This window comes from Camellia sinensis, chromosome 7, assembly GCF_055761805.1.
Source record: "Camellia sinensis isolate YWXY chromosome 7, ASM5576180v1, whole genome shotgun sequence".
Lineage (NCBI taxonomy): Eukaryota > Viridiplantae > Streptophyta > Magnoliopsida > Ericales > Theaceae > Camellia > Camellia sinensis.
This window is the reverse complement of record NC_138967.1, coordinates 5,047,516-5,065,035: the sequence shown is the minus strand read 5'-3', so window position 1 is coordinate 5,065,035 and position 17,520 is coordinate 5,047,516. Positions and strand designations below refer to the sequence as shown.

General features: G+C 34.8%; 1 long non-coding RNA gene across 1 annotated transcript; it reads right to left on the bottom strand.

The window, feature by feature from the left end:
• Positions 1-9,545: 9,545 nt before the first annotated feature.
• Positions 9,546-11,516, bottom strand: LOC145794582 (uncharacterized). Its single transcript, XR_014334498.1, has 3 exons — positions 11,386-11,516; positions 10,399-10,438; positions 9,546-9,745 (listed from the first exon to the last, which is right to left on the bottom strand). It is a non-coding gene; the product is annotated as an uncharacterized LOC145794582 (long non-coding RNA).
• Between the last annotated feature and the right edge of the window lie 6,004 nt (positions 11,517-17,520).

Sequence of the window (17,520 nt, the reverse complement as noted above, 5' to 3'; positions counted from 1 at the left end):
TATAAAAAGTCCAGTATATAAATAAAAATTCATCCATAATTAAAAATATGAAAATGATCTTCCATTTTTTTCTTTTTGCTGTCATACATTGTACAAGAAAAACTAACTAAGCAGCAATATAAAGCTAACAGAAGAAAGGGCATCACTAGCATCATCTCACTAAAGTTTAGCAATAAGAACATATATCTTATTCACATCTTCATGTCTGCCATGGCACAGATGATTTCAAATGAACAAAATAGAAAAACAAGAGAAAATTACAGCTCTCAACACCGCCTTCTCCACTACTTTCACACTATGCACATATTCTTCCTTCAAGTCATCCGGTAGCCAATTACAAACCCTGAAAAATAAGGATTATATTAAAACTAGACTAAAACAAAAAATTTAAAATTAAAATGTGCATCCTTTAAAACCATCATTAGTCTAAATTATCAAGACACACCGACAGTTCTCCAAGTCACAAAATCATACACCTAAACACCAATCCCGCAACAGGTGACAAACATCAAATGTCTGAAATAAAAGCCACTACATTAATATGGCTATGATATCACAACAATTCAAACTAATTGGCCACTAGTACATGAAATTAAATCCTACAAAACTAACCCAATTAAACATGCTTCCTGGAATACAAGATAACTACGTTTGATTACCATCCATGCCGTGATGAACTCAATTAAAAATCCCACAAACCTGATTCAGCACAACTCAACAAAGTCTGGAATTTCAAATTAAATTCCACTAAAATCATATTTTATCAAATTGGATAGCTTTAATTTCCATGGAACATATTAGCACCACAAAAACCCATTTGAACTTGGGTTACAACATTACTACCACTGTACTATATTAACTTTAAACATGAGATAGAACTTAATACCCTTCAACCCTTACTTGGAAAAACTGTAATCACGGTATGATGTAGTTATTGTTGTCTTCAAAATTCCGATTGAACACTCACTAAACTTCCGGACTCTCGCAATGGACAACAATACTGCAACAGTAAAATGGTTAAATGCTTGAAGATCTGATTTCACCAACCCCATAAATTCAAATATGATTTGAAAATCTACTAGTCTGTAAGGTTTTAAGACAAGCTTACAAAAAAATTCAACATGATCAACATGAAGAACATATAAATATACATATGGTAATATGTGAAAAATTGAAATGTAGAACAATAAATTCAAAGTTTGATACCTGAAAAGATATTCCTTCCTTCCACTCCTCTGAGGAGAAGCTGTATGTTGCAGTGATGGAAATCGATAAAGAATATTTCCCTGTATTAATTGCAAGTGAAAAGTAAAAAAAATAATATAAAAAAAAAGGTGGTTTCATCAGTGAAAGGCAAAGAAGGGTGTGAAAATGAAAACTGAGATCATATGGACTACATAAAAAATAACATTTTGGTCATTTATGCAAACTTGTCAAACAATGCTTAGAAATTAACACAGAATAGGAAATATAAGACTGTGGAAAGTAACATTGAGGAGGGACAACAGGGCCTTAAATGAGAGCTACATGTTTATAAACAACTTAAGAAAAATAGCAAACTACTCTAGCATTTTTCACAAACTCTTTGAAACTTTTAAGTATGCCTCATTGCAAGACTAGAGCGTCCCGAAACAATTTAAAACAAAACTATCTAAAAACATAAACCCTTAATTAAGTTCTTAACAAATGTTTTCTGACTACCTAGCATGATATCAAATAGAATAACCTGTCATGTAGATAAATTAAATAAAAAAAAGACCCAACTAAAAGGGTGTTTCGTATAGATGCTATATCTATATGGCCAGTATCTATTCACTGTCATTACGAATAATCAACCCATACATCGAAAACAATCATTATAATTTAGCTATGTTGGTTGATTGTCTTATTTGATATTCATTATGAATATTAAATATGCTATTACGATTTTTTGAGTAAACATATCTCCAAAGAGATGAAAAATATGAAATGGAAACTCTAACCAGAAAATTGAAGCAATAATAGTATCATCGAAAAATTATATGCTAGCTCTCCTGAGATAAGAATGCAAATTTCATATAGAATGCATGTGTTCCACACTAAAAGTATAATGTAATGTGGTTGTCAAGGAGAGTTAACTTCAAAGCAAAAAAAAAAAGTTTGCTATTTATAATTTCCATGCACACAGTGATCACACATTAAAATTAATTACGGTGCTGTGAGTATATTTATTATGTTCATAAAGTATGACCACCACAAGCATTCTTACCTTCTTTTTTGCAGCCATCTTTAATTTCGCCCAAAATGAATCTGTTAGGACACATCCCATGTAAACATGTTTATTTTGATTTCAACATCAACTATGCTTATATAAGAAACGTATGCAAGCAACATGGAATTGTGAAATGCCACAAATTACACATGAAATGAATGTCACACAGATGGGGAGAGAGAGAGAGAAATTAATGGGCTAAAGTAAATACATAAGAAAACAAGATCAGAGATGTTTTCATATATAACTAAAAACATGTTTTCACATAGTGCGATTATTTTGCAAAAAAAAAAAAAGAAAAGAAAAGAAATTTGGTTTTGCTGTTGATTTTGTTAGGACTTTTTCCGTTTGTGTATGAGGGGGTTTGAGCCGTGCAATCCAAGTGCTGAATCTACCCAAGGGGAAGACTTAGTTAAAAGTCCACATCATTTTAACAAAAATGAAAAGTTTTAGATGAGTAAAATAGTTTTGCTATAAAGCCCCAAATTTCTATGGTGAGAACTGTGTCCTGAAGGCTTTAATTGAACCTGGTGATAATCTTGAGGTTTGATTTTAAGAAAATGAATGATGTACCTAGAAATTAACATGGTAGACCATGAAGTTTACTTTCATAGTACAATATATGAAACTATTATAAGAAATTGCAAGTCCAAGTTGCTTTTGATTTGTGAGCAAAGTAGTTAGTAAAAACTGAGCAATCAGGTACTACTTCAATCCCTTATTAAGAAAGTTATACCATTAATTTTCATGCTAAGCACTGGGAAAAAGATGATTTTTATAATTTTGTAATAGGTTGGGTGGTGCCACAGCTATTGAATGGATAAACAAATATAATAGTCTTTGGAAGAGTATAATAGGTCCAATAATTATGAAGAATCCGTTAAGGTCCAACACAAGGTCCAACACCGTTGCATGGTATATGCGTCCAACCTTTGTACTCAAATTTAGACACTTGGATCCTCTAATAATTAACAATGTTCAGAACAGAAGCTCACATTTGATAGTAAAGAAAAATTTTTAGCCTTACATGAATGGGGGATAGGTATCTCCTTTTTCCCCTAAATCACATTTTATTTCAACTATATTTCCAAATAATAACATCATCTTATGTCATAATATCATACAATAGACAATATATTTAAATGTTCAGGGAGTGTCCACAACTCCACGTATCCATACCCAATTTCTAGATACATAAGCCTATATCACAAGATTAAAGGTTTAGGGAGGTCTGACACCCCAATTTACGAACTAACCACGATCAAAAAACAGTCTCTGCATAAATAGAGACAAAATGTTTCTTAATCCATTCCCATACCAATTGTCATCTACTTCAATTCTACAAACCAAAAGAAAAGCTACTGTCAAAGAATTCCAGCTATGTTTTCTCTGAAGTCCAGCAACCTGATAGTTTCAAAGTCAAGCCAATTTCAGTCATATTTGATCTACATACCTACTACCCTTTTCTTACAATTTATTAGAACCTTAAATCTTGAAACTATAATTACTAAATATAATTACAATTTACAGTTCCAAAGTCAAGCCAATTTTTTCAAACTATAATTACTAAATATAACTCTATATATTTATATACATTTAAAAATATATATAAACCATGAATGTAATATAATTACTAAATATAACTCTATATATTCGTATACATCTCATCAGTCTCACATTTAAAAATATATATTTAATCACTCATTTTTTGATTCAAGAGAACAATTCAAACCGTATTTTGTTGAAACTCGTATCAAATTATATGAATCAAATCGGATGATTCTAACAACCATGAATGTAACAGCTAGCACTGAAATGAGACCCCCAAAAAAAAAAGTAGTAAAGAAAGTTGTGAAGAAGATACCTCATTCTGTGGAGGTTGAGCAGTCGATTGTCGTGTTGATGATACTGAATCAGCCTAAAATTGTAGTAAAAGAGAAGTTGGTCCAAAACAAACACACAGATTCCAAAACAAATAGAACAGATCTGTTGGTCCAAAACAAACAAACAGAACAGATCTGTTCGATCGGTGCAGAGATGAGAGATCAGGGAGAGAGAGAGAGAGAGAGAGGCTTACCTGTGAGTCGATCGGTACAGAGATGCAAAACCAGAAAGTGAGAATGATGAGATAAGAGAGTGAGGGAGACAGATCAGATCAGAGAGATATCTGATATATATATAACAAAAAAAAAACAACGATCGGGGCGAGAGAGAGAGAGACAAAGATTGAGAGAGAGAGTTTACCTGTGAGTAGATCGGCGGTGCGATGATCGGTGCGATGAGATGAACAACGAGAGAGTCAGAGAGTGATCGGTGCAGATATGAAGAACAACGAAACGAGAGAGTGAGAGAGAGAGAGAGAGACAGTGATGAGTTGAACTTGAGATGAGACTGGGAGAGTGAGGAGACGATTAGGGTTTTTTCATTTTGGTAGAAATTAGGGAATTTGGTGCTAAGAGATTGGGGATTTTGAGGGGCGCGGGAATGGGAAAAAATGGGGGAACCGAGCGGCGGGATTGGGGAAAAAAATAATAATAATTTTCAACATAAATGAATATTTAAATAATAAAAAAATAATAATAATTTTCATTTTTATTATAAATGAATATTTAATGAAAGAAAAATTATTATTATTATTTTTTATTTGGTAGAAGTAAGGATAATATTTTAATGAAAAATATTTTCTATTAACAGTGATGAGTGAGTGAGAGAGAGAGACGGAGAGAGAGAGAGAAACAAACAGACAAAGAGAGAAAGAGATAGAGAAAGAGAGACAGAAAAAAAAGATAGAAGCAAGAGATGAGCGATACAAAAAGAGAGAGAAAGAGAGCGAAAAAAGATGAACGAGAGAGAGAATAGAAAAATAGAAAGATAGAGAGAAGAGAGATGAGCGAGAGAGAGACAAAGAGAGAGAAAAAAGAGAGATGGGCGAGAGAGACAGAGAAAGAAAAGAGATGAGAGAGATAGAGAGAAGAGAGATGAGCGAGAAAGACAGAGAGAGAAGACAAATGAGAGAGATAGAGAGAAAAAAGATGAACGAAAGACACACAGACAGATAGACAAAGAGAGAGAAAAAAGAGAGATGAGCGAGAGAGACAGAGAAAGAAAAGAGATGAGAGAGATAGAGAGAAGAGAGATGAGCGAGAAAGACAGAGAGAGAAGACAAATGAGAGAGATAAAGAGAAAAAAGATGAACAAAAGACACACAGACAGATAGACAAACAGACAGAGAAAAAAGAGTAATGAGTGAAAGAGAGAAAGAGAAGAATGGTGGTAGTTGAATGGCATTTGCAGTAGTGGTAAATGTGGTAGAGAAGATGGGTGGTGAGAGAGAGAGATGGGTGAGAGACGAATAGAGAAAAGAGATAGAGAGACAGAGAAAGAGGCAGAGTGATAAGCGATAAAGAGACAAAGTGGTCGCTAAAAGTGCATTTTCTTGTAGTGGATCGATAAATCGAAAGGGAGCTCAATAAATAAAGAAGAGATGATAAGGAGAGTGAGCAAGGCGAACACAGTGGGGGAGAGAGACAAACAGACAGACACACAGGAAGACAGAGAGAGAGAAAAGTGATGAGTGAGAGAGAGAGAAAGACGGAGAGAGAGAGATAGATAGATAGAAAAAGAGAGAGAAACAAGAGATGAGCAAGAGATAAACTAAAAGATAGAGAAAGAAAGTGAAAAGAGATTAACGAGAGAGACATAGAAAAAAAAAAAGACAAAGAGAGTGGTAATGGTAGTGGTCATAGTTCCACCCATTGATTTAAGTATGGTGTTTGTTTTGAGCTTTCAAATTATAATTCTACATCAATTTTTCAAAACTCAATTCAAAATATAATCATTACTCTTCGAAACTCATATCCAAACACATAATTCAAAACTCGTTTCAAAGCTTAATTCAAATCAATTTTTTAAATATTTTAAAAATATTTTAATTTTGTGAGAGACAGATAAAGAAGAGAGATAAAAAGAGAGACAAAGATAGAGTGATGAGCGTGAGAGAGAGACAAAGTGGTTGTTAAAAGTGTATTTTTTTATAGCAGATCGATAAATCGAGAAAGAGCTCGATAAATAGAGAAGATGGGAGTAAGAGAGTGAGCAAGGCGAACATAGTGAGGGATAAATAGACAAATAGACAAATAGATAGATAGAGAGAGAGAAAAGAGTGATGAGTGAGAAAGAAACAGGGAGAGAGAGAGATAGACAGAAAAAGAGATAGAGAGAGAAAGAGAGAGAGAGAGAGAGAGATACGGGGAGAGATAGAAAAAGAGAGAGAAACAAGAGATAAGCGAGAGATAAACAAAAAAAGAGAGAAATAGAGCGAAAAGAGATGAGCAAGAGAGAGACACAGAAAAAGAGAGAGACAAGAGAGAAGAGAAATTGGCGAGAGAGATAGAGAGAAGTAGAAAGATAAGAGAGAGAAAAAAAATAAATGAGAAAGATAAAGAGAAGAGAGATGAGCGAGAGAGACAGAGAGAGAAAACAGATGAGAGAGATAGAGAGAAGAGAGATAGGCGAGAGACACAGAGAGAAAATGAGAGAGAGAGAAACAGACAGGCAGAGAAAGAAGAGTGATGAGTGAAAGAGATAAAGAGAAGATAGAGAGATAGAGATAGAGAGATAAAAAGATGAAAAAATGAATGAAAAGAGAAATGTTATATCAAAAGAGTAAGACGACATTGTTTTTTTAAATTTGTTTTGCTACAGAAAAATACCGTTGAATTTATTCAAACCATTTTGTGACTGTATATATATATATGAAGCTATCTCAAAACCACAATCACTATGCTAGGTTAGAGTTTTCAAAAAACTCTTTTTGAAAAAATTATACTTTCTTATTTTCCGTGTTATATTGTTTTTACTGAATTTTTTTAATATTTTAAGTATTTTTTTTTTAATTTTTAGACACATCTAACATAAATACATCTAAAAATTAAAAAAGTTGTAAAAAAAAATCTTTTAAAAATTCACTAAATACCAAAAATACAAAAAAAAAAATAATTCAATACATTTTTTTTTTGTATTTTTACGTATTTATTAATTTTTAAAAATATTTTTTCATAATTTTTTTATTTTTTAGATACATCTAAGTAAAGTGCATTTTAAAAAAAATATTTAAAATTTTAAAAATATTCACTAAAAACAAAAAAAAGAACACAAAAGTCACTTTTTGCGACGGCAGGAAATGCCGTCTCAAAAAAGCAGAGTATTTGCGACGGCATCATTTGCCGTCTCAAAAAAGAAAAGTATTTGCAACGGCACTATTTGCCGTCTCAAAAAATGAGAGTATTTGCGACGGCAGAAAATACCGTCACAAATACTCTCATTTTTTGAGACGACAAATAGTGCCGTCGCAAATGCTCTTCTTTTTTGAGACGGTAAATGGTGCCGTCGCAAATACTCTGCTTTTTTGAGACGGCATTTCCTGCCGTCGCAAAAAGTGACTTTTTGAGACGGCAAGTGTGCCGTCGCAAATAGTTCCGTCTCATAAACCCACTTTTCTTGTAGTGATACCACTATCCTCCGTTATTTTAGAAAACTCTATACCAGTTTAGTCCATCTTCTAATGGACCATTTGGTACAACAACAATGCTAGGTGGTCCAAAAATTCATAAGTCGAATGGCTCGAAACACTCAAAACGACGTCGTTTTGGGTGTAAAACAACACTATTTTAACACATTTGAGCCATTCGAATTACACAAATTCAAAACACCAAATATTTTTCTTTGGCACAAATATAAACAGAGAATTTGGTCGAAATTTACTCATAATAAAACTTTCATACATTAAGGATAAGCATACCAAAAAAAAAATTGAAAAATTTAGCACACACAACTATTACTAAAATATCCTTAATAAATAATTTAATATTTTAAACTTTAAAATTAAAAAACTTTTTATTTGGATGTCACACTACAACATTTTCTTAGTTTAGTGACACTTGAAAATGTCACTAAACTACTCTTTCAGTGACATTTTTTAGTTTTGTGGCATTTTGAACAAGTGTCATTTATATCAGTGTCACGGTAGATATTTGCAAGTGCCACTACACCATCATGGCTAAAAACTTTCAATGACACTTTGATGTTATGATAAACACTATTTGTAATACTATCAAGTGCCATTAAAAAAAGACTTAGTGACACTTCAATAACACTTGTAAGTGCCATTACACCATCAGGGTTAAAGACTTTTAGTGATACTTTAATGTCATGGTAAATTCTATTCGTGACGCTATCAAGTGCCATCAAAGAAGACTTACAATCTAAAAAATGTCACTATCTGAATTTTTAATGGCCCTTATTATGCCACAATTGATATTTTAACAATTTCATAAATGTCATTAAATCTAATACATTTGTGTCATTAAATGGATACAAGTGCCATTGGAGCTTATACTAGTGACACTTTGTAAAGCTACTACCACTACTATAAAATGCTACTTATATGTTCTTTTCATTGACACTTTTAAAAGTCACAACTAAACATGTGTAAATGCCTGTAAAAATTTAATCGATTTTATAAATAATTGAATATTAATTGCCACATCCTATATTAATTTGACATCCATTCATCCTGTAATATTTTCATAATAATAAACAAACATTACCACCACAGGATCATCACATCAAAACAAAAAAAATTCAAACCACAATCCTTTTTTTATCTAAAAATATAAATTTATTTATATTGCAATAAAAATCATAATCAAAATTATAAAATATTGGGCAAATTACATATACACCCCTCGAGGTTTGGCTAAATTACAGATACCCCCCTGAGGTTTGAGAAATTACGAATTCCCCCCTGAATGCTATATTTGCATAAGAAATTAGGGGGTAATTTGTTATGAAATATAAACCTCAGGGGGTAAATTGTTATGAAAATACAAACCTCAGGGGGCGGGATGTAATTTCCGAAACCTCAGGGGGGGTATCTGTAATTTAACCAAACCTCGAGGGGTGTATATGTAATTTGCCCTAAAATATTCTACCACACTAACAAACTTTAAGCAAAAAAAATTAAAAGAAAATTATTACAACTATAAATTTTGAAAAATCATAGTGATATCCATCTTCCGGAGAGACATTATTAAAACAAATTCAGTTTCCAAATTCTCAACTTCACTAATATAAATATTCTCGGCTGGCATCCATAACTTGCGAAATCTGCATCCAAAAGATAAACATATAAAGGTAATTGAAATTATATTAAGTTACTATAAATTTGTTAATGAAATTAGTATTTAAGAAAGAAATATACCACAAATGGAGCAGGCCAAGCAACATGAGCTTGTCTAATTGTTTTGATAAGTCCATATGATCGGATCAAGCTCTCATTAAGTTTGACTGGCACTTGAACATGTACCTTCCATATTAGTCAGATCCTAGTTCTTCCCCTTTTACTTCTTTAGATAGGTCTGTACTTTTAAGTACTGCAATTGCAACTGTTTTTGTTGATCTAATGATACTTTTTAAAACAACTATATCCCCCACCTGTAAATCAAGATTTAACTACTTAAGTAATTATATATTTACAATTAATAAATAATATTTAAAAAATAAGCTAGTACAAAGTGTCAGAATGAAAATGACTACAACTGAAAGTGATATGCATTTCTCAATTAGATAAGCAAGCCACATTATTTAGTCACTTAATTGGTTCACCACACTACAACAAATTATATAAAAGTAACAACTGTAAATCTTTGGACTATATTAAACAATAGCTTAAAAAATCAATAATAACCAAAGGCACCAATCAACAACAATCAAAACCCTATCCATTCTCAATATCAGGATCCCTTAAACTCAACAATATAAATCAAATATAATTGTGAAAAATGACAATCAATTAATTACTTTCAAGTAAGATTTGTTCTCTATAAATTGTCATAAAAATAATGAGTTCCAACACTACCCAACCAAACACCACCAATTAACATACTGCTCACAAAATCCAAACTAAACTAAAACAATTATTAATATAAATAAACAGGAATTTGGGATAGAGCAAAAATTCCAACAGTAATATTAAAAACCACAGGAAACAAATGTGAATGAAGGATTTGTAGTTATTTAACATTTAAAATGTGTAAACCAATAAAAATAAGAATAAGCATGAGAAATGAATAGAAGATGTTTCTTACCTAAAATCAAAAATAGTTCTTGGAACACCAAAAGCACCACCTATTTACACCAACATAAGAGAAAACATAGCACAATTTTAAAGAGATAAAAAAAAAATACACCCAAATACCGTATAATACACCCAAAATAAATAAGATCTACAGAGAAGAAATATATAAGAAGAAGCTTAAGAAATTAAGGGAGAACATTTCTTATCTGAATAAAAGAAAAGTATTCCTTCCAACACCATGAATCAAATAATCAACTTTTCACTCACAAAATCATAAGAAAATGATAAACATAAGAAACATGAATCACAAAAAAATTATAAGAAAATTAGAAACATGAATCATATTTATTAATAAGATGATGAGCAATGAATCACATTGGAATGGAAACCACCCACAGAATCACAATGGAAAAATTAACCATTACTCAATAATAAAATTTATGAACTAAAGTTAATTAGAGAAACTCCTATTAACTTTAGTTGATAGTTAAAGTTAGAAACAGAAGCAGCCTCATTTTTGCTTGATATCCCTTATTTCTTGCCTTTTAATGTATTAGAAGCCCCTGAAACCCATTAAAGAGAAACCCATAGAACTCATTTCATAGAAAGAGACCTATTTCACAACTATTTCACAGAAATCATTAGGAATGCTTTTTGTGAAGAAGCAAGATCATGCCTCACATTCATTAAGTGAAGAATATTAGGCATGAGAGCACTCAGATTACGAGTATTCACAAAGTATGAGGACCAAAGTCCAAAAAACAGAGTTCTCATCTCTACTACAATTTGCCAGAGTGCTAATGACTAATATCCGAAATCAAAGATGGAAACCATTTGATAAACCCATTTTAGATTCAGAAAATAGAAACAGAAACTATCTAGGAAACCCATTTCAAAGAAATCACACCATTTCATAACTGAAATCAAATCATTTCGAAACTAGTTCACTCATAGAAACCCATTTCAGAAAATAGAGAGTGAAATGGAGTTTTGTTACCTGTATGGAAATGGTGTGATGGTAGTGATCCAATGGTTCAACGAGACAAAAACGGGGTAAGCTTGTAGAGATGTTTCATGTGAAAGACGGTCTCTTTGACACAATGATAGTGGTTCGTTAGCCTTTGGGTGCCATGACTGAGTCCGGATCCTCTCTAGCCAAAGCCTCGACCATTCCTCCTATCAAGGGCCAGGATTTGGCCACGTCGCTTAAATGAAGATCTACGGCTCAGATGCAAAAAAAAAAATTTGAATTTCTTTCATTCAACACAACAGCAGCTTCCCTCCCATTCACTCCACGTTTTCCCTCCCTCTTCGAAGCTCTAGCGAAGGACGATCGGCAAAGTCCACGGCGAACATCGACGACGATCGGCGGCGAATCGAAGTTGGCGGCTAACATCGATGGTGAACCAAGCTTCGACATCGATGTTCGAACTTTGAATCCAATGTTTTGAAGGTACCCCATGTTTTGTGGGATATTAGGGCTTGAGAAATTTTGAAGAAGGAAAAATGTTATAAAATTATGGCGACTGACTTAGAAATGGAAGAAGGAATGCGAGGTCTGGTTCACTTTCTACAATCTTGTCAATTTGCAGTGGAAACAAAATTTCTGTGTTGTTCACTGCAACTTCTTAAACCAGGTCTCAAAGTATATCTTTCCACTGTTGTTCTGTTTTTTACTTTTTTGAGATGTATAAAAGTTGCTAAACAACAATTGGACACCACACTAGGGTTCAAGTGCTCCTTTTAGAGGAAGCTGGAATGTAAACATCTCAAATTTATGCTTTGGTGGTTTGATTCAAAGTTCAAACATTGGATTTTTTGGTGTACTGTTAAAGTTCGAACATCGACGCCAGAGCTTGGTTCACCGTTGATGTTCGTCACCGACTTCGATTTGCCGCCGATCGTCGTCAATGTTCGCCGTCGACTACACAAATCGTCCTTCACCAGAGCTTCGAAGAGGGAGGGAAAAAGAGCTTCAAAGAGGGAGGGAAAACGTGGAGTGAATGGGAGGGAAACTGCTGCTGTGTTAAATGAAAGAAATTCAAATTTTTTTTTTTTTCATCTGAGCTGTAGATCTTCATTTAAGCGACGTGGACAAATCCTGGCCCTTAACAGGAGGAATGGCCGGAGGCTTTGGCTGGAGAGGATCCGGACTCGTCATGAATCGGTAGTCCAAGTGATTCTCGTCGATGATATGTAATCTATCATCGAAGCCATAGAGGACAAAGAAAGAGGTAGAGACCAAAAAAAAAAAAAAGTGGGAAAAAACCCTAGATGGTTCTCTGTGTATCCTCTTTTCTTGTGTTTTCTTCCCTCTAAGAAAATTGAATTAAGGCTAATAAATCAAAAAGAGAGGCAAAAAGAATTGAAAAGGACGAGTTATATCGTGATTTAAATATATATATATATATAATGGGACTTAATTAAAAAGTGATATAAAAAAAAATATAATTATATTTTAATTAAAATGTGTGATTAAAAAATATATATATAATCACACTTAATGAAAAAGTGACATAAAAAATAAATAGGATAAATTATAAATACACTCATTGAGATTTGATTAAAATATAAATTGCTCCCTGTAATTTTGAAAATTACATTCCACTTCCTGAGACATCTTTTGATAAATGTCATTAAAATAATTTCTTGTGTCAATCTTTTATAAAATGTCATAAAATTGATGTTATTAAATCACATTTTTGTTGTAGCGATGTGGCACTTCTTTATTAAAATGTCACTAGAGCCTTGTGTGTTTATGGCTCTATGACATTTTTCTAAAACGTGCTACCAAATATTCTTTTTGCGACATTTTTTAAAAATATGTCACTAGTATAGTGTCATTAAAGTGTATTTTTTGTTGTAGTGTTGTGACACTTGTTTATTGAAATGTTACTAGAGCCTTTTATGTTTGTCGTTTTGTGGCATTTTTCAAAAACATGCCATTAAATATTATTTTTGTGATATTTTCTAAAAATATGTCACTAGTATAATGTCACTAAAATGTGTTTTTGTTGTAGTGTCAGTTTTTAATAAAAGGAGGAGAATCCCTGCAGTGCAAAATTTGGTTTGGAGGGCACTATTCGGACCCATGGGGCCCACTATGGGCTCTGTTTCGATGATCTAAATCATTCATTTTGTTGAACACTTCATATATTTCATCCATATAAAAAATTAATTCGATCAAGTAACTGTAACTTGTTCAATTTATTGCGTTTGTCATCGAAACAATATATGTTTTATTTAACAATTGTCATCCTTCTTTTTTTTTTTTGTAAAAAATACGATAAATTGAACTAATTACAGTTATCAAATCAACTTAATTTTATTTAAGTGACAATAAAAATGGCCATACTATATGTGTGAGTGAATTTCTGACCACACTACCAACTCAGCTTTCAACTGGAGAGCACTGGCAGAATAGATGGCTCCCGAATGTCCTGCAACAGAAAGAAGAGATTCCGGCGGTGGTTCGTCCACCCAGGGGCACTCCGACGATCAAGTCAGTTATCTCAAAGATAATCAATAGTGCTTAACTCACTGTTCAGAATATAAATTGCGTACCTTAGACCCATGGGGGTGCCTCTCTTTTATAGTTAACTCAATCCTAGTCCCAATAGAGGCCTTGCTTCAATGGACTTTAGCTCAGTGCTTATCCTGAACTCTTCAATAAATAAAGATAAACTCCCTAAGAGCTTTATCCTTATCTAGGCTGAGTCCCTTCCTCATTCTAGGACTCTTGTCCCTTATCCGCTTATCTCGGATTCTAATATCTTCGGAGATAACCTCAGCCTAGCTGAGATCACCTCAGCGTCATGACCAGGACACGTGGCACCTCCGCTGACACGTCGACGTCACCTTAGCCACGTGTTAGTACTCAGAAAATATATCCCCACACTGTATATCTTTATCTTAGGAAAACTAAACCAATAAGTACATTAGCAATATAAATGATGAGGGAATCCCCTCTTTTGGTCTAGAAATATTTTATGTTAACAATTGTTTTGAGACTATAATAGTTCAATGTTGATTTTGAAGTTGATTGCTTTTAGTGTCATGCTTTGAGAAGTCCTTATTCATCATATATATATATATATATATATACTGTCATTTCTATTATGTTAAAATTGCATGACTTATGTCTAACACTAAAAAAAATGTCATGTCAATATTGCTTTTCTCTTTCTTTATTCCTATGTATATATGTTTTAAATAGGAAAATGAATGGTGGCCCTAAAAAAGTTGCCCCTAATATCCCTAATTTCCAATTTTGGAAACTGTTTTCTTTTTTTCTTTCTTTTTTCCTTTTTTTTTTTTTTTTTTACCTGAAATGGAATTTCGGGGCATTCGGGCCACCCCATTTCGGGCCCTCAATCACTGCCGTTTTAAATATTAGTTGTATGGGAAAATGCAAAAAAAAAAAAATTCATATGGTTAGATGACATTGTAAGTTGTAACATAAATTCTATTTGATTTGCCGCAGTTAAAATTTTTAGCTAGTTTTTGAACTTTATATGTTCTATTCATACTTAAAATAAAAATATATATATAAATATAAAAAATAAAAATAAAAATAAAAATAAAAAAAGAAAAGAAGGGAATTGAGAATGCGATCTTTTTATTTTATTTTTTTTTTTTCTTGTTTAGTTTGGTGACGTGGAATATGATTAAGAACTTTTATGGGTTGGTGGAATTTGATGGTTGATAAATTTTAAGACATTTGTTTGATAAATGAGGTTTCTTAAAGCTAAGGTATTCTAAAACCTATTATCTACTATATAGGATCTGTGGGGATATATTTTCTAAGTCCTAACACGTGGCCAAGGTGACGCCGACGTGTCAGCCGAGGTGCCACGTGTCCTAGTCATGACACTGACGTGATCTCAGCTAGGCCGAGGTTATCTCTGAAGATATTGGAATCCGGGATAAGCAGATAAGAGACAAGAATCCTAGAATGAGGAAGGGACTCAGCCTGAATAAGGATAAAGCTCTTAGGGAGTTTATCTTTATCTATTGAAGAGTCCAGAATAAGCACTGAGCTAAAGTCCATTGAAGCAAGGCCTCTATTAGGACTAGGATTGAGTTAACTATAAAAGAGAGGCACCCCTATGGGTCTAAGGTACGCAATTTATATTCTGAACAGTGAGTTAAGCACTATTGATTATCTTTGAGATAACTGAATTGATCGTCGGAGTGCCTCCGGGTGGACGAACCACCGCCGGAATCTCTTCTTTCTGTTGCAGGACATTCAGGCGCCATCTATTCTGCCAGTGCCCTCCAGTTGAAAGCTGAGTTGGCAGTGTGGTCAGAAATTCACCCACACAATTTGGCGCCGTCTGTGGGAAAGAAATGAGGATAGATGGCCAGCGACGGACAGAAAGAAAAGGTTGAGGACGAAATCCCTGCTGGGAACGACAAACACGTTGATCCTAGTATGGAGGAAAATGGTTGTAACGAGGAGACTCAGAACCAAAATCACGTCAAGAAAGACGTCGGCCAGAATGGCGACGTACCAAAGAAACCAGATCGAAGCGAGTACTACAATGAGGACGACCTCCAAGTATAGAAGGATAGATGCCGGCGAAGGGACGAAGAGGTGAAAGAGATGGCAAATAAATTGGCAAACCTACAATCGGTCATCAATTTTATGATGCAAAATAACGTCATGCAGCCACCATTCCCGTTGTAGGACACGCCGATTCTAGCGGGCAATGCCCAGAAGGAAGGGCAGAAACCAATCCCAGTAGCCTCACAACATACCAGGAGTGAAAAACACTCTCACCGGCCATCGAGGGAAGTCGGGCGAGGAGAGTCGAGGAGGGAAGAATCACGAAGGACACATCGCACTAAGGAAGCAGACCCCAAAGAACATCGGCATGTTCAAAGGCAGGAGCTGTGCTTCGACACAACTAATGGAGAAAGGTCGAAAAGGGCTCACACGAAGAGACTGAAGTCAGGAGATAGCCGAGCTCCTAGGCGGACCAAAGAGGACTTGAGAGATTACCTCAAGAGGAAGCAACAAAATGCCAAGGTAACTTCCCCTGTTAAGCCGAGAACACCATTCTCGATGCAGTTGGACAAATTTGAGGCTCCAAAAGATTCAGTATGCCGAGGTTCCAGATATACGATGGTAAGTCGGACCCCAACTTTCATGTCGGATTATACCTGAACTCGATGGCATTGTACACTGGGAACGATCCGTTGCTCTGCAAAGTGTTCCCCTCATCTTTCGGAGAGATTGCATCGGATTGGTTTCACAAATTGCTGAAAGGAAGTGTGAAAACCTGTGAAGGCCTGGCCGAGATGTTCGTGGCTAGGTTCGTGACAAACAAACTACAGCCATTAAGGGTAGACGCCTTGATGGCTTTGAGAATCAGTAAAGATGAAGGCCTTAGGGCCTACGCAAAAAGGTACTATGAGGTGTTCAACCGAATACCTGAGTGCAACCAAGAGGTGGCGGTCGTATCTTTCAAGAACGGCCTAAAAGATGACTGTCCACTACGAAAGTCTTTGGCAAAGACATTGCCAAAAAGCATGGAAGAGCTCATGGCCAGAATTGAGAAATATGCCAAAGCCGAGGAAGATACGTCAGGGACTAAGGAGACAAAGCAAGAGAAGGGAAATGGCTCGCCGAAGCGAGGCCGAGGTAACAATGGATCCAACAAGCAGGAGATAGGACTGAGGGCTGCACAGGCAGTCACAACTGTGCTTCGAATCCCAATTCACAAAGTCCTGGATAAAATCCAAACCCAACCCTATTTCAAAGCACCAGCAAGGGTACCAGGAAAATTTATGGGAAGGAGCCTTGGTAAGCATTGTGCTTACCATAACGAAAATGGGCATATGACTCAGGGTTGCAGTGCCCTGAAGGCACACCTGGAAGACCTGGTAAGGCAAGGCCATCTAAGGGACCTTGTAGATGAGGCCAGGACGAGGGAAGAGCAGGCAAGACTGCCTCAGGCACCAGCAGTTCCACCTCCCCCAGCACACCAACCGCAGGCAGGCGGACCTCGGGTAATTAATGTAATTCACTCGAAGGTCGATGAAAATGAAATTCGGGGGGAGACCCAGAGCGTAAAGCACTTGCAGCATGTGTACCAAGTCCGACAAAAAAGACCTCGGGCTGAGGAGA